Here is a 19,090-nt window from a genome sequence, read left to right on the forward strand (position 1 = left end):
TCGAACACCGGGCCTTCTTGCGGGCTCGTAGCCTATGCAGACTATCTGCTCGTCCTGGTCTACGCGAATAACAGTGCAGATCTAGAAAGCATTCTCCAATTGGTGGCGGACATCATTTCTCGCTGGTGCGACCAGCAAAAATTGTCGATGTCTGCAGCCTAAACCAAGGTGGTGTTCTTGAAAGGCTAGTTCAATAGAGAAACGCTGCCTTTTGTAAAAGTAGGTGATCGGAGTATCGCCAAGAAAGATTCCGTGAGGTATCATAATGTGTACTTCGATTACGGACTGGAAACTCATTCCAATGTTGAGTACTTGAGTGCTAAGTCTGTGCGAACGCTGAATACGCTAGCAAAGATTGCCAAGTCGAACTGGGGATTGAGACATCGGGCCATGCGTACTATATATATGTACCGCAGACTGTCCCTTCCAATCGTAACGTATGCTGCTGCGGGCTAGGCAGACCATCTTACCTCTGGGACGAGTATGTTGCTCACTCCTTCATGCCCTGGTCAAGTTTTACAACCTATTAGTGCAGTTCGGATCCTACACAACACAATTGGGGGGGGAGGGGGGTAGAACCACTCTCATACCAAAACCAGGTAAAGATTCTAAAGATGTGCAAAACCGGCGGCTTATTGCTATAGAATTGCTACTGGGTAGGATATTTTCTCGCCCACTAGAAAAAATATTACGAACCAAAATTACGAACAGCACTAGACACAAGAGATTCACAAAAAAGGATGGTTGTAAGCTTAACATTTCCATATTGGCCAGGGTCATGAGAGTGACGAAAGAGAAAAGAGGTGACGTGGTGACTATGGTCAATACAGCCAAAGCATTTGATACCGTCCCCCATTCAGCTAAGGAGAATAGGCTGGTGCTTAAGGGCATTCCGGCAATCATCAGAAAGTATATTAGGGACATGTACGATGACTGGTCCTGAACAGAGGGGTCAAGCAGACCTTTAGCATCATAGCCGACTCATATAATGAAGACCACAGACGAGACAACGGAGGGCGTTATGATGGGTGACGAAAATGTTTCTATCTCGGCCTTTGCTGACAATCCGGTGCAGGTGGCCGAAGAAATGGAGGTAGCAAGAAAAAAAAAACAGAATAACTCCATAGCTACCAATGCACCACCTTTCAAATCGTCCGTAAAAAAAAACCCGGGCTCAGATTTTTTTTTTTTCTAGCAGGACTAGTCAACAAGATTTCCCAACACAAGTTTCATCTTTCCTGCAAAACACCAATTGATCAACTAACAAACAATTTAGGACTGATAAGTGGTTTATATATCTATACGAACACACCACCCCACGGTTATGGCTCCCAGGGACCAAAAGTTGTTGAGACTGTCAACCGAGCTTATGCATATAACAAAAAAAAGAGTAACAAAGTGTTGGAGATTAATGGATACAATATTGAGAGATTAAATTGGGAGGTAGAGGATGGTGACTTTCCGATGAATGAGACTCATGCAAATTTTATGCCGGACGAGTTGAAGAAAATGGCCATGATATTTCTCCAAAATAACATTTCAGCCATAGACAGTTGTGTAGAAAGGACCATGGAACATGCCTTGCATACTAATTCAGACATCTTAACAAAGGGTAGACTTGATTGTTTCACTCACCAAAGTGTAGCAGCTAGTGTTGCTTATAAACGAATGTATGATTTCTATAGAAATACTTTTTCAGTGGGCTCCATAAGTTGTTTGGAATGGATCAGATATTTCTTTTTGGCTATGCAAGAAAAAGAGTTAACGGCACCTGCAATAATTGAAACTACAAGTATAGAAGAAAAATATGATAGAGTGCTCAAACTGAGAGTTCAAAAGGAGAAAAAGCATAGTAAATGGGTAAATAAAACACTAACAGGTGAAGCTTGTAGGAAACAGATGATGGATTACGCTAGATCATTTGCTTCTTATTTAAAACACAAAGAAGGAGGGAAATTGAATAGAAGAGCTATAGCGTCAGCAAACATGATTCTTCGAATTTGCTTATACATCATAGAAGATTTTCACTTATCATTAGGGAAAATTATTCAAGGCTCCACTATTTTGGTAGGAGGGGAAGAAAAGAAAGCAAAGATAATAAATAACTTAGGAGATATAGGCTTGTCCGAAACTGGTACAGTTGTTGAGATCCAAGGAACAGAAGATGCAACTAAATAGAATGAATGTCTATCACCAGCAGCTTTTGGCATGATGCATAAAGTCTTCTTTGAACCTCAAATTCGCTTGTACTTAGGTCTCACTAAACCCTCCGAATTTGCACTCATTTTTCAGGAAATAGCATTATCAGCTCATTTGATTATGGCTGTAAAAAGAATACAAATGGGTGTTGGGCCGATCGCTGTCAATGATTTTTACTACAATAGGTTAAACTGGAAAACTGATTCTTTAGATCGATTTAACTTAGAAACTAAAAATTGGTTGAAGGACACCAGAGAAAGAATAGACACAGAAAACTACTTGGAAGCTAGCCCTGGCATGCTCATGGGAATGTTAAATGCAGGAAGTACGACATTAGGTTTATTAGCAACAGGATATGCCTTAGATCACAAAGCCCAACAAGCTAAAACTCTCCGATCAAGTGATGATTCAACTACAATTTATGTTGGGGCAGACACTCAATCCCTCATTGAATGTATAGAGATAAATCGAAGAGCTTTAGCAGCAATAGGAATTAATTTGAGTTTGGAAAAGATTTTCTTTTATGAAAAATTCTATTCAGAGTACACTTCATGGTATCAAGACCAAGGTTTTGTAAGTCAATTTGGAGTCGAGACTAGTGCTATTAGACCTCAGGGAAAAAATCCTCCAGATGACTTTTACAGTGTAGCAAAAGGGACAGCGACCAGCTTAAGTACTTTGACTTTAAACCATATAGGTGCTACGATGAGACTAACACTGGGAATAGATGGAGTAAGAAGAATTTGGAGGATAAAAAGAAATCCTTATGTAAGAGAAGGGATATCTGAAAAAGTTCTGGTCTTATCCGATGGAGGAGTCAATCCCTGGGATGCATGCAACTGTCATTTAGCGGAAATAGCTTTTAGAGAGACACACACTCAGTGTGAGGACGAAATATACTTAAGAAAAATTTGCAACCCAAATAACCCATTTGCTCCAAAACCACTTGAGGATATTACTTATTCAAAAGATACAGGTAGATTAACCACAAGTGAAATTGAGACGCCTAGAACAATTTTTCATTATATGAAAAGGTCCAATCGCACGGTGAATAACTCAATGAAAGAGCAAATGTTCAAAACTGAGAAAATTAATGCTGAAACAACAAAACTACACCACACAAGTCCTCACTGGACATGGGAATTTCCGTTCGCGCCTCTTCGCGTACGGGGTTGCCGACAGTGAGGCGTGTGGGTGTGGTCACGGGTCGGACACGGTAGACCACTTCCTTCTCCACTGCAAGGACTTCGACCCGCAGAGAGAGGCTCTGCGGGACATCACCCCTAGCGGAAGCTGGAAATGGCCTGAGGCGGCACAACACTTCGTGTCGTCGGAAAAGGTCTTCCAGGTATTCGCATCCTTCTGCCGGGAAACCCTTTGGTTAAAGGGCTTCCGGTAGGAAAAATCCTGATTCCAACACCCATCCCGATTTCCTAGGTCTTCGCTTAGTGGACGCGAGGCGTCGCGTCACGAGTTCGCCTGCCCGTGGTTCCCCGTGGGCGCCAGCAGATGGATGGAAACTGAAATTCGCTGGCGGCTAAAGAACTCGTCCATTGTAAACGTCTCAATGGCACGTGCGGATTTTTCCTCGGCCCTTTCCCTTGATTGTGGGGCCGCTGGAAGTAGATGGAAATTTAGTTGTGTATGCCCGAACGGGCGAGGAAGCATATCCGCGTCACCTTCGTGGTGGCCGGATTCACACTAAACTGTCCCTATCTACGTGGCGCAGGGCGCTGAACACAGGCAGAAAGGCGGGTAGGATACGGCTTGCCGGGTCCTATTCTGCTGATTCCTTAAGTACTAGGCGTTGTAGAGTAGCGACTACACGACCCCGAAGCGCTAGCCGACCAGTGCTGGAGATGCGGTGTCTCCGAACATGGTAGTAGCGTAGCTACGACAGGTCCTACCAGTCGGCCTTCTAAATACTGGTACCTCGGGTGTCGGCGTGCCCACGAAGTCCCGGCCATCTGGCTCGGGATACCTCGGGCCGGCAGTGGGTAGGCCCATCGAGGGGGCAGTGGTAAATGGCTAAAGCTGGCCAGAGGCTCCTTCCTTTCCTTTCCTTACCTCTTCCCTCCCTCCTTGTTCTGTCCCCCTCTCAATTTGTTAGGGGCCTCGACGGGTGAGCTGCGGTATTCAGCTCGGGAACCAACCTGCTGAGCCGGTAGAGCATAGAAAGGGCTCGGCACCACCAGTTGTCTGCTGATGAGAGTCCGCGTCCTCGTAGTAACTGGTAGCTCCTGCATGGCTTGGCATGTGGGAGCGCGCTTATTGAGCGTATCTCAATTCCGCGCCCATGGGGGCCGTGTGGATAAGCCTTTGGGCAGGTGCCGCACGTAAAAATCACTAGAGACTTCTGTCCCTATCTACGACTGTCGCCGCATGAAGAAGAGGGTACTCTCGGACACTGACTCCGAGACCGTTGCCACCTCTGACCAGACCTTCCGACCGCCAATGGAGACCAGCCGGAAGAAGACAAAGAAGAAAAGGAAGGACAAACAACCGACCCAGGACCAGACACCAGAGCGATCGCCGGACAAAGCGTCAGAGGAGGACACCAATGCGGTCGCGTTCAGGGCAAGCGCGACCAAGGCGTACCGGCAGCTCATGCATACCATCACGTTGCCGCAGAACGAGATCTCGCCCTCCGTGGTGCACGCCCTGTGCACGCAGGCTACCAAGTTGCACGACTACCTGGTAAAAACGCTTGTGTATTGCAGTAAGCTGGAGGGATGCCTCGATGAAGCCGAGCAGCAGACAAAGGCGCACTCGCGCTCCTGCCAAGCCCTCCAGGAGCAAGCCGCCGCCGTCGCCGTCGCCGCCGCCGCCACTATAAGGAAGCCCCCCACGTACGCGGAGCGTGTTGGGGTCAAGTCGGCGATTGCTGCGAGGTCAACCCAAAAGCAGGACCCGCCGAACGTCGTAATCATAACACCGACGGACCAGACGAAGTTCGACGACAGCGACAAGACCAAAGAGGCCGTCTTCCAGCTGGTGTCCCCAAGGTCCCATGGCCTCCGGATCAAGGGAGTTTGGAAAACCCAGGGCTCCGGCGAAGAGGAACCCCAGGATCATCATCTTCGACGTTCCCCGGACCCAGGACGATAAGGAAATCGTCGCAGACGTAGCCGATCAAAACCTCGGGAAGGAAGAGGCCGCCGCGGTCAAGAAGGAGATGAACCTGGTGTTCAAGAGTGGAGACAAGGCCAGAGACAGGTGCAACCTGGTGTTTGAAGTCTCCAGACGCGCCCGCAACCTCCTGGTGCCCAAGGAGAGGCTTTACATTGGCTGGACCTGCTGTCGAGTCCAAGACCACCTCACTGTGACGAGATGCTACAAGTGTCAGGGCTTCGGACACCCAGCTAAATTCTGCAGGGCAGAAAAGGAGGTCTGCGGCCACTGCGCCGAAGCGGGACCCAATTTCAAGGCGTGCCCGAAGAAGGACAGGCAAGCCACCTGCGCCAACTGCTCAAGGGCAGGAAAGAGCTCCGCACACTGTGTCACGAGCAAAGACTGCCCTGCGTACATCACAGCCATAAATCTGTCGCTCACACGCACGGGTTATGGTTATTAAGCCCCACACCAAAAGCATCCCGGGCATCACGATCATGCAACACAACATGAGGCGCTCGCGTCTGGTGTCACTGGAGGTCGACAAACTGATGGCGGACAGGCGCATCGACACTGCGTCAGAGGGAGACTCGTGGGCATTAACTCCTCAGCCACGATCATCACCGGGGCGAGAGACGGCGCGAGGGCCATGGCAGCTGTCGTCGTGCGTAACCCCAACATAGCGGCGCTCAAGATTGCGCACCTCAGTGACGAGCACTGTGTCTGTGCGGAAATCACCGGCCCCTTCGGCCGCCTGTACGTGGCCTCGGTCTACTTCCAGTGCTCGGACAGCGTGGTCCCGTACCTGGACAGAGTGGACAGACTGGCAGCCCTGCTTCCGGGACAGAAACTGGTTCTGGGGGCCGACGTGAACGCCAAGTCCGCCCTCTGGCACTCCCAGGAACACCCACCGCACCGGACGGACGAGAGGGGCGAACTTCTCGAGGACAGGATCGCACAGTGGGGCCTAACGGTCCTGAACGAGCCTGGCACCCCACCTACCTACAAGTCCCACAGAGGCGCCTCAAATATTGACGTCACGCTCGCCTCGGGCGGGGTCCTCCCGATGGTCAGGGACTGGGGCGTCAGGGAGGGATGGACTGCCAGCGACCACGCTGTCATCCTACTGCGTCTGGGACCCGACGGGGTCGCCCCGAGCCGCGGGCGGGATAGGAGGTTCAACGTCGCCGCGGCCGACTGGAAGCGCTATCGGAACGCCCTGACCGAGCTGAGGAGGGGCCAGGACTTGACTGGACAGCTGAGCGCCCACCTTGGGATTGCGCGGGCCGTCCGTGCGATACAGGACCTGGTGATCGCGGCATACAGGGTCGTGATGAGGACCAAGACGCTTCGTGCAAGAACTGCCCCTTGGTGGACCCCCGAGCTCAACACAGCGAAGAGGGCCACGTACTCGGCCAGGAAGCGTTACCAGCGGGAGACCAACCCGGACCTGAGGTCCGAGAAGAGGGCGACCTACCTGCGGCTTAGGCGCTCGTACCAGGACTCGGTCCATGAGGCGAAAAAGGCCAGCTGGCGGTCTTTCGTCACGGACGCTGGGAACCGCGACCCCTGGGGCGTGGTTTACAAGCTCTGTACGAGGAGATTCACCCCCGACATGGCCCTGGCAACCACGGGCGCGACTGACGTCGCCCCAACATGGGGAGCCTCCGCGAGGGTCCTCCTTGACGCCCTCGTGCCGGACGACACCTCGGACACCACTCTGGAGCAGGAGCACCGGCGCGCCGAGGCGCTCACCCCTGCATCTGCGCCGGACACGCCCCCGTTCACGGAGGGGGAGCTTCGGGTCGCGGTCTCGGGCATGAGTAACGGTAAGGCCCCCGGCATAGATGGTATTGAGGTGGAGGTCCTCAAGGCCTCGTACGGGATCATGCACGGTGACCCCCTGGAGGTTTACAACGCGTGGTAAGTACGCAGGTGAGTGTAAAATAGCCGAGAGTCGAAAATGTGGCTTCGGACTCGTTGCGAGGCGCGCCTGAAATTCGAGTATATGGCTCGAAGCGCGAGCAGCCAAAGCGACGACGGTTTTTCCGCGAAAAATTCTAATGAAAATTTCGTCTTTCGTTCGCTAGTCCCGCATGTTCCTCGGCCGTCGCGTGTCACTCAACGAGATCGGTAGAAAAGCGATCGACTTTTCGGTTAGCGAAATTTGTGTTTAAGATGTTCCGCGTACAAAGAAAACACTGGACGACGTCGCGTAGCCGTCGCACTCGACAATTCGGCCGAAGAAATTTCACGGATATCGGGACTTTGCGGGGAATGTCTTCGATAAATTCCTTCTCTTTCATAGCTGGATCTAAAATCCAGAAATTGACTTACCGCGTCTAAACCACTAGATTGGCATAATCGGTAAAATTGTTTCCTATCATGCTATATACTTGATTGTTGTTCATTTCATTGGCATTCTTATTTTTGTACAGGTCCGAGTTGTAGTAAAGGCCGCAACAGTGGAGAAAATAGGTAGTATTTTTGCAATATCTAGAACATTGGAATGCTCTAGAAGAATTAATGAACTAAAATTTAAGACTTTCGATAATATGGTGAGTAGACTCGTTAATGACAGAAGAAACAATCCAAGTGTTAACATTGACATTGAACAATGTATCAAGTTACAGTGTTAACCATGGGTGTTTGGAAACCATTATCGGCTGGCGTTATATTTTGCCAGCAAGAAGATCTTTGTTGGCCATTTGTCGAGAACAAAAAGTTGAAAGAATTATTCGATGAAATATTTAACGGTGAAAATTTCAATAAAGCATTCGAACCCATTACAAATGATATGAAAGAATTAATTAGGACCTCGAAATTACTTCGGGAGGAACAAAATTCCTGTCGCATAATTGTTAACACTGTAACTTGATACACTGTACTGTATCAATGTTAACACTTCGATTGTTTCTCGATACGACCGTTCTTCTTAACAATCTCACTAATCTGCATACCAATGAACCCAGTATGCCGCAACTAGAATCCTCGCCTCAAGAGCAGTCGTGCTCTACAAAATTTAACTCAACCTCTAGTCTACAAATCTCCTAATTCTCAGATATCCCTAAACTCTGAGATAGTAAAACTCAAACCAATTGTTACGTCCTCCGACGTATTGAATTAGTCGCATAAGAACATATATACTCGAATAGCAATAAGTAGTAATAGTAAGACCATATTATACGAAACACGTATAGAATAAGTTAGCGATATCGAGTATAGCATATAACCACGTTAACATAAGTTAGTATAGTCGTACCTCTCGAATCTACTGTATAGAACGAATTATTCTAAGTCCGAAATTCCGCCCGAGCGCGTCAAAGACACGCTCCTAGTTCTGACGTCACCCGCTCAACGCGGCCGCCCCACTCCGGCGACCGCCCCACCAGGACCTACCGGCAAGATGGCCGCCGAGGACCGTTCCGACTCGTTCAGGGCTCCAGCGAGGGAAGTCATCTCCTCCTGCAAGCCATTCCCCTAATTCAACTCAAGTCTCTTTTCTATTTCAAAGTCTCATTCAAACTCAAATCACCGCGTTAGTAACTAAGTCCTTGTATCGTTAATATCTTAGAATATATTTTAGTTATTACTACTTCTACAATCATTAATTACCTAGACTCTCTCCCTACTCGGCAATACATTCGTACATATTCACTTAGAAACTATTCCGCCTTCGTGTGTACCGATCTCACCCCGAATGATCTGCACGAATGCGTAATACAATTAACGACATTATTCCCAAAGCGCTTGTACCGATCTCACCCCGAATGATCTGGGCGCAGCAGGGATAAGACCGTCCTTCTTACATTCTTGCTTAACAAATAACGAATGCCGAAACGCGCCGGTCGTCGCCATCAACTAAGAAAGCTGGCGAAAGCTTTCGTTTACGGGCCGTATCGTTCGAAGCACCAGTACTCCGAACGCGTCATCGAGGTAATCTCGCACACCTTCGTCGCCGATCCAGCCACCGGAGTCTGCACCGAACATCAATCTACGGCCGTCCTGAGAGAGCGAACAGCACCCCGAAATTCCTGACGACCATTGCGAACCGGCGTGCGATCGACCGACAAATTAGGTTCTCCGATAAAGGTTAGAGTTTGAATTGTACACCCGTCGCAGCACGTTATTCGTGAAGCCCAGTGGATACGCGAAAGAACCGCGTCGCGTGCCCCAAAAGTTGCGATCTACGTCTTAGCCGCGGTAATCGCGCGATATATTATATATTTTACGCGTCGAGACTCGCGGGACGTAACACAATCCAGACTTTTACTAAAAAAATCTCCTGCTAACACGAAACTCAAAAATTCTAAAAAAAACACATTATAGCTGAATCCAGTACTAAATTCAAACCAGCACGTAATAATACCGATCAAGATTCAAATGATTTCAACATTAACTTCCCCGTTCTTCCTAACATTCCTATTCATAATCGTTTCGCGTTTTTCACCGCGCTCGACAATCCAAACGACTCCAGTAACGCTAGTTCTTTCAACAACAAGCCCGTAGTCAATACATCTGCTGTTGCCAAGCCACACGCCTCGACAACACATTGCAAAACTTCAAACGATTCTAGACAATTCTAGAAAAAATTGTTGCAAATCCGGAGGCTCCAACACAAAAACCACCTCCCATTTATATTTACAACTTCTCAAATATTCAGCTGATAAATTCGAAAAAGAATTAACTGCCTATTATGGCAACAGTTTTTCACTAAAATATAACAGAAAGAATGTCCACATTTAACTTTCAACCATCAAAGATTTCAAAAAACTAAAATTAGGTCTTCAAGCTAAAAATATCACCTTCTACATATTCACAATCGAGAACGAAAGAGCAATGGCAATGGTCCTCAAAGGTCTTCCAAACTGCACACCCGAGGAAATAATCCAACAAATTATTTTGCAAGGAATAAATCCCACAGCCTGCTTTCTCATTGAAGACTCAACCGCCTACAGAGTCAACTTCTCAATGGGCACCTCAAACCAGGATATTTACAAAATTAAATTCCTATTCAAGGCCAGGGACAAGTACATGTCCAGGATCAAGCACACTTAGTTACTACAGATGCCAAGCTTTTGGCCATTATTCTTCTAATTGCAATCGGCCCCCGGAACGTGTTAAATGCGCAAGGCCTCACCTCTCCAAAGATTGTTCGAAATCATATGAAGCCATCCCTAAATGGATCAACGGGGACCCACGCCTGCATCATGCTCCTCAGGTCGAACCCTTTAGTCAGCCGTATCTATCTGCCACCGGACAACCCCCTCAACCTTCTCATCGACGACTGCATGGACCTAGAGACAACGAACGATGGATATTCGAGATACAACCCGTTATTAGGAAAAAGGTAAGCATCTTCTGTCTCGTCAGACATCTCGCCGATATTCGATCCAGTATGAAAAAGGACAAGGATGGAAGAAACGTCCTTGCTTCAAAGAGAAGATAATCTACGCATCCCAACTTCCGAAGCTCAAGAAGTACCGTCACAACCTGAAATCCCTGTCGAACAATTATTGACGAACGATATAATAAATTCTAGTCCTAAAAATTATGATGAAATGTTAAATAGAAAACGACGACGAAATTCAAATTTGCAAATTAAAGAAGTTTATGAACCATTAGATTTAATTTATCTTATGAAAGAATCTAAAATAGGAAAATTTTGTAACCAATATAGTGGTCCACACAAAGTTGTAGAAATCTTGCCGAATAGAAATACTAATTGAAGGTAATCTACGTATAGTACACACTAACAAATTGAAAATTGCACATGTAAGATCTAAATTTAATTAACAAATAACGGTACAATTAAAAATAATGCCACATATGTATTACGTATCAACGAATATTCATTAGACTTTAACACTTTAACGACCGCTCACACAACATGTGTGTGATAGCCGGAACAACCGTTACCGACCGCTCACACAACATGTGTGTGATGCTGCCGCCGAAGGTTGTTGGCCAGTACCACACTCTTTGTGTGATAATTTATGAATGTAAACAAGTGTGGATATTGCTATTGGCTTCATATTTCATTGTCACGTCTTTGATTATAGGTAATTATTGCCTATTTTTAATTTTTGATTAAACTACGGTTGTGTACCATGTAAATTGTGAAGCAAATATCGGCGGTCGACGTTGGTGTAGTACGCTAAGCTGCCGTATAAGCGCTAGTGTAGCGCGCGTTTTCTAGTTCAAAATGTTGAAACAGCGCTAGGTTCACTTGTGTTTCGTTGAAGCAAGAACAAGTAACAATACGACAACAATAAATACAATACGACAATATTAGCAAGTTTTATTTTGGCAAGTTTGGTGCAGATATTTCGACGATCATTCTACGAAGGAAAAGGTATGCTTATATAAGACGAATGTGCGGATAATTTATTTGATATTCTAATTGAATTTCTGGATTTTGGAGAAATAGAAAAGTTTGCAACTTTGCATCTTTTAGAGAAACAAATTGAAACGGAACTTTCGAAATTTTCAACTCTTGGAAACCTCGCGAAACCCCTCGAAACCTGGTTTAGAATGGAAGACGAAGTGTTTGAGGAAGAATACGCAGATAATTTTTCTGACGTTCCCAGTGATGCCGAAGACAAAGAAGGCAGCGATAGTAATGGTGAAGAAAATATTGAAAGAGGGGAAGTGGAAGATTCTTTCCCACAGCTAAGAGGAAATAACAGTGTACGGATATCAAGCAGCCGACGGATATCAAACAGTGACGATGGAGAAAGCGATGAGGATCCTTTCCCGCCACCAAGAAAAAAGCGCCGTGTACTTCGTATACGTAGTAGCAGTGAGGAAGAAGAAGAAGAAGAAAAGGAGAATCCTTTCCCACCCCCAAGAAGAAATCTCTGTCGACATCGCACGTCAAACAGCAGTGACGAAGACGAAAACGAGGAGGATACAATTGGCTGGTCTGACATTGATAGACCACGTGATAATGAAGCTTTCGAAGGTGCCACGGGACCACGTGTCAGCGTCAGCCACTGTGATTCGGTTGAAGAGGTCGTAAATTGTTTCGTCGGAGATGATCTTCTAGAGTTCATCGCGGTAGAAACGAATAAATATCATGCTCAGAATTACAGGAAATTTAAAAGAGGGAAAAAATGCGGAACGTGGCGTGATGTTACGATATTATCTCAACTAAAAAATTTTTTTGGATTAGTAATAATTATGGGGCTGGTCAAAAAAGCAAGAATTAGCGACTATTGGTCCACTATCCCCATTATTGAAACACCAATTTTTTCAAAAACCATGGCCGTAATAGATTTCGAGAAATCCTGACATATTTACATTTTTCCGATAACGAAAAAATGCCTCCAAACGCTGACAGGCTATACAAAGTGCAATATCTTCTCGATTACTTTTGCAAAAAATTTGAAGAGAACTTTTATCCAGGACAGAATATATCCGTCGATGAGGGCATGATACCGTGGCGCGGACGACTCAATTTCAAAGTATACAATCCAAGCAAAATGACTAAATACGGTTTACTTGTTAGAATGGCGTGTGATGCTGTTACCGGTTACATATCGAGCTTCAAATTATATTCCGGTACGGGACAAAAAATAGAGAAAACTATAATGGATTTGTTGAAAAACTACTTCAATAAGTGGCATCACGTATATATGGACTTAATTTTATATAAAATTAGGTTATGCGGAGCAATTAGGATACATCGGGGTTTACCAGAATTCTTGAAAAAAGTTAAATTGAAAGTGATGGAAAGCATATTTGCTCGTCAGGGTAATATATTGCTGCAGTTATATAAAACTAATAAAAAAAGGGACATTAGAATGATATCAACTATTCATAATGCAGATATTTGTGATACCGGGAAAAAGGATAAAAATGGTGATGCAATCTTGAACCCAAAATGCATTATTGACTACAACCAGTATATGAAAGGGGTCGACCGCGCGGACCAATACCTGAGTTATTATCCCATTTATAGAAAAACAAAAAGGTGGGCCGAGAAAGTTTCGTTGTATTTCATAAATTGTGCAATATTTAACTCGTTTTGTATATATCGACATTTGTGTGTGTGAACAGGGAGTACATTCGGAAATTAAATTACCACGATTTTTTAATTAAATTAGGAACTGCGTGGATTAAAACTACTAATGATAGTGATCCTACTACATCTCGCGTCGTTCGTTCCAATCCAGTGGAAAGATTAACTGGAGGAATAAAACATCAATTAGTTAAAATATCGGAAATAAAAAAGGGTGTACGAAGGGATTGCCATGTTTGCTATGCTAATAAAATTAGAAAACCTACTTATTTTATGTGTAAGACATGTAAAATACCATTACATGTAGGTGATTGCTTTAATAATTATCATACAAAGGAAAAATATTAAATTTGTTTATAATTAATATTGAAAAATATTAAATTTTTGTTGTTTTTTGTTTTATGTTAACTTTTTCGTGAATTTAAAAAGGTTCTTCAAAATTAATTCTTCAAAAATACTGCCGGCCCCTGGCGACGTTTGACTGCGTAGATGTGCGGTCGTTAAAGTGTTAACAGTACCAAGACAAGGTAAATTCTCAGAAATTTCTTGGAATTCAACGAACCAATGGATGATGTCATTCTACCAAATCACGACGAACCTCGCTGAAGCCTACCACAATCAAAGCCGTTATCTGTATCCGATGAGACGACTCGACAACTTCCGTGATGGTAGCAGATAGTTGTTGAGTGTCATGAAAACATCAGAACCACATTTCGAAACGTACCAGTAGAAAAGAGCGTCCGATATAGCAACGATAAAAATAGCATCTATAGAATACGATATAATAGAGAAGTAAAATTCGCCCCAGGAGTTCATTCGCATTAACTTGATTAATTATATCAAAGATAATTTATTATTTTTGATTAAAGAGAAATAAGATTTTTGAATATTCTAACTATTTAAATTACTGTCCTAAATAAAATACAATGTTTTAAATAATCTATGAGGTTCACAAAATTCGAAAATGTCAAAATTACTTAAAAAATATTGTCATTCCGAAACTAGTCTCGAACGCATTTCCGAAACTCGATCAAGCCCAAATTATGCAAATAACTTCATTTCACATAGAAACAATGTTAGCGAGAAGGATTTTTTGAAATTGGAATGTTACGACCCAAAATATTGCGAGAAATCTATTGCACTGTTATGTAAACAATAAACATTTACCATTTCTGTCTTTTTTAAAAACGTTTACAAAACCTCCAATAAGAATGAAAAATTACTTTCCTGACCGAGTCTTTTCCATACTTCAACCTAAACCAATGCAGTGTCTCACAATCAGTGATAGTACCAAATTGCAGGTTCGAAATACACAGCGTTCGTATTCAAGCACATAATATACAACGCGATTTCATTTCACAAGAATAACTGCGATAAATACTATCCGATATAAATCACAGACCTGTTTAAACTAATAACACTACTATGAAAAACCTCAGAAATAAGTTTATTAATTAACTCTGTAATACTATAAATGCTTGAGTTTGCTCGAAAAGATTCGACATACCTACTTTTTAACTTTGCAGCTTACTTAATAGAAAACAACAAGGTTATATCCTCGCAAAATTTGCTACAACTAGAAAATCTGCATTATCAATTTCATCGAATGAATGTTCCAAATTGATCATATAAACATGGATTTTTATAAATCTAGAGTATTTGATTTAATCGTGTCAGAATCGGAAGCAGACAGTAAATTGATCAACGTACTCAAGAAAGCAATATCTCTAGTGGCAGTAGGATTTGAATGTAGAAATAAGTAGCAAGGCAATCAATCCTCTGAAGCTGTATTGCTTGTTATCCAAATATGGTTGCAAGTTTTTAACTAATGGAAAGCAACAGCAAATAATGACGTGTAAATAAAAATTACCGATTCAGATTTCAAGTTTGCTTCTACATGACTTTAAGTGCCATTACTGCACAATTTGATTCATAGATAATATACACGACTTCGCACAATCACTTCCGATCCTGTTCACCCCGAGAAGTAAATGTTTCAAACTGTTAACCAAATCCAGGAAAGTTCGGTATATCAAATCTGAAATCGTTGCTCCAAAAGTACATCGAAATTCAGATCAATGTAGTCTTCCTTTTCTTGTTGATTACTTCCGCAATCGCGCCATACAAAGTCTCAAGCAGAAGAACCAGTCTTCTAGATATCTGCTGAACACTGCCGTGAATCTTGGAATGAAAACTGCATCACTCAATCTCCATATTGATCCAATCGGTTTTTGCTGACGATTAAAGCCGTAAATCTTCAAGCAAACAAATTCCTGCTTTCTATATTTCCACTTGAATGCTTAGTAGGAATCGTGCAATCTTGGTATTTTTCATTATGTGATTAATATTTGTTGCCGGTTTATTGAGAATTTATCCACTGCAGGTTACATTTCTGGTTATGTATATCACACTATTTGAAATTTTGGAACCAAATTTCGAAATACTTTGGAAATTGAGGTTGATAGTTGTGACCATGCTTTGTGAAAATGGCTATATTTACCTATAATTAATATCGAAAGATATGAGATAATTAATAGCCCAGCCATAGTTGTCTTCGACTACTGAAACCAAGCTGCAGTAGTATCATTAATGCATTTCGAATAATTTGGTTTCGATGAATAACATAAGAGTGGGTGTTGTACTGCTTTTCTTCCTCCATATATTATAACCATTACAGAAACACATTTAGTTATTTCGGGCGCGTAGAGTACAAGAAATGTCCTGCAAACTACCAAGAATGCACAGCTCTGCAGTAATAAAAAATGGAGTATTCTCAATCTGAATGTTCCATTTAATGCAACTCTTCATTTGTGGTGAAATTAGATGTTGGCGATTCCGTTGCTGATTCCGAATATTGGAAATTTGTCAAGCAACAACCCGACCCAACTATAAATTTTCCAATACAGATCCAGTGCACTGAAGAAAATAGCCCCGTGTGTCTAAAATCAAATCGATCAATTTTAAATCGCCAGTCGATTACCTCCTCTTTACTGGTATCACTTGGATCGATGCATAAGAATTCTAGCGCGACCATTATTTATTTTCCGTCGTTTCCCATACAACGTTGTTCGTTAGGACATTGCCCTCGTGCACTGTAACGAACATTCAGTGCTGCTTAGTTTTCAATATTCACAACGAAATAAATAGGCCCTCACACCGCGACCGTGGCTTGTTTCCATTTGTCATCTCAGTTATCAGCTACTGTTACGTAGATACATATAGTTACGCTTGAAATTCTTCTCTGCTCTTGAGCGCGCAATTCACATTACGCTTGTAATACTTTTGCGCTTGCAGCCTAGCTTCGCTACAATCGATTGCGCTTGCAAATTTCGATACAGCTTTATAGCCATAAATTGATCGCTTAATCGTATCATTCATGACCTTCACGACACATCATCACATTTCATCATTCTATTGTATATCATCTATAACCTCCTCTGTACGAATCTTATTGGTTAAAACATATTTAGCGTTATTACACCAGCGTTTTTTACCATTCAGTCCACTATCCAATTCATCCTTCCAATCCTTCCTCCAATTCATCCTTCCCAACGAAAAGATACATTTGCAACATATTTGGAAATTTGAGAAGAATAACAAACTAGTAATTTTGGAAATTGTCGAACATTTAACTTATTTCTGCACTTTATGAGCCTTCCCGGGTACTACATATTTCCAAAACTTCATCCTCCGGTTACGTAAATACATACAACTGTGAGATGTAGATGGTTCATTCTATTATATAATATTTCACATAAAACATTATGATTCAGATTCTGATAATACTCTACATTGATGTTTAAACCCACGATTTAAAAAAGTGATGAAAAAAGTGATGTCAATTTTGCAGGTTGTCTTCGCTATAGTAAGCATGAAAGTAGTATAATAATACTTTACTATCCACACTTTAATTATGCATGATTCATACTCAAGCCGCTATATGCACTATTCAGATTTGACGATGAGATGACTACAAACAGTGCGGGCATGTTCGTCGCAAAAGTCTTCTCGTTAGCTTTAAACTATACGATAGTAGGAGTTATGAATTGTACATTAAACTTAATATAACAATTTTCGTTCAAATTTTTTCGAGCAAACTTATTATCATACAAACAAATACACTATATGTTACCGTGTTCGTTTGAACAGTTCAAACATATATATGTATAATTCTTATAGTTCAATACTGTGCATAGTACAAACAGAATTAAGTCTCATTACGAATTGATAGAATTAAGAATTAACTTTCCTACCTCGAGTATAATGATATAAAAAAATGATCACGTTTTCAGCTGGCATTTATGCATTACTGTCCTACAAATGTAAATTTCATAAATAACGCTAAATATTTATTACTAAAAATAAGATCAAATTAAATAAAACTAATGAAAACAAACACTATGTGGCATTACAACATAGTATAATATAAAGAGTATTTTCCCGAAACTACAGAGATTTAAATTATTATATTATCATTAAAAAGAATTTTCTCAGCTACTTTTAAAGTACACCTATGAGATGATTTATTATGTGTACAACATTATTTAAAATACCAAAATTATGAAATCCTTTTTCGAAAATCATCGGTTAGTGTGAAATTGGTTTAGTCAAGTGTATATAAACCAGTGTATTACAAAAGATGAAAAGTAACATTCTCTATTATTCCGAAAATGTCTAGTCATATAAGTCAACATAATCAAAAACATGGAGAATACTTAGGCGTGTTTCGTCCAAATGTTAATAGGAGTTTGTAGACAAATGTTTTATTTTATTTTCTTCTCATAGTTATTCTGGGGTTTTAATAATGTCAAGTAGAAAGTTGATTAAAGTCATAGAAAATGCTCACTGGAAGTGTGACATACGAAGAACATTCCTGACATATTTTTCATAGCTTATCTTCCACATACTTTAAATTCGCTCAAGAATAATTATTCTGCCACAGGAAAAAAATGTCGAACATAACGTCGAAAACGTGGGAATTTAAGACAGCGTTAAATTCATTTAAGTCATCCACAACCCACACTCTCAATGAGAGCCAAACGTCCAAATAGCGAAATAACCAAATCGACGACCCAAGCATCTTTTGCAAACGCAATTCAATAGATGAAACTGTGATAACAGCGAAGCCAAGATTAGAAGAAACAATGATGCAAACTCCACTCATCTACAATTTCCCAGGAGCCTCATCTACGCCATTACATCTACCAATAATCTCACTTGCCAAGATCAGTGAACCAAGTATAACTTAGTCTATACCTGATTACGAATCTAAATCCCAGGAGAACAGCAATTCAACTGATGGAGACGAACCAGATATTAGCCCAGTTTTGCCACAACCTACGAACACGGATAACATTGTCACACCAGTAGATGAAATTCGATGAAAATTAATAGAAGAAGCTCGCAGTAGATTAATCGCAGGTCACAAGGGTGTAACGGAAACCTTAAATCAATTAACCCTTTCGGTACTACCGCCGCCTATTGGCGGCATCCACGGAAAGTTATGTGGGCACTTTATGTGGGCACCGTTAACAGCACCAACGGAAAGTTATGTGGGTATGATTACTCTCTATAGTACACATTACTTTACTATTCTGTGTTTAAAATTCCCGGCTGTTCTAATCGTTCCATTATAATATATAATTAGTAACAGTCAACAGCGTGCCTTAATTATATATGTTTTATAATATATAGATAAGCTACGAAAAACAAATTGGAATGTTTGCTTATATCGTTAATTTTTTTAATGTATAACTT

The sequence above is a fragment of the Megalopta genalis genome, unplaced genomic scaffold (assembly GCF_051020955.1).
Source record: "Megalopta genalis isolate 19385.01 unplaced genomic scaffold, iyMegGena1_principal scaffold0022, whole genome shotgun sequence".
In the NCBI taxonomy this organism is placed as follows: Eukaryota; Metazoa; Arthropoda; class Insecta; order Hymenoptera; family Halictidae; genus Megalopta; species Megalopta genalis.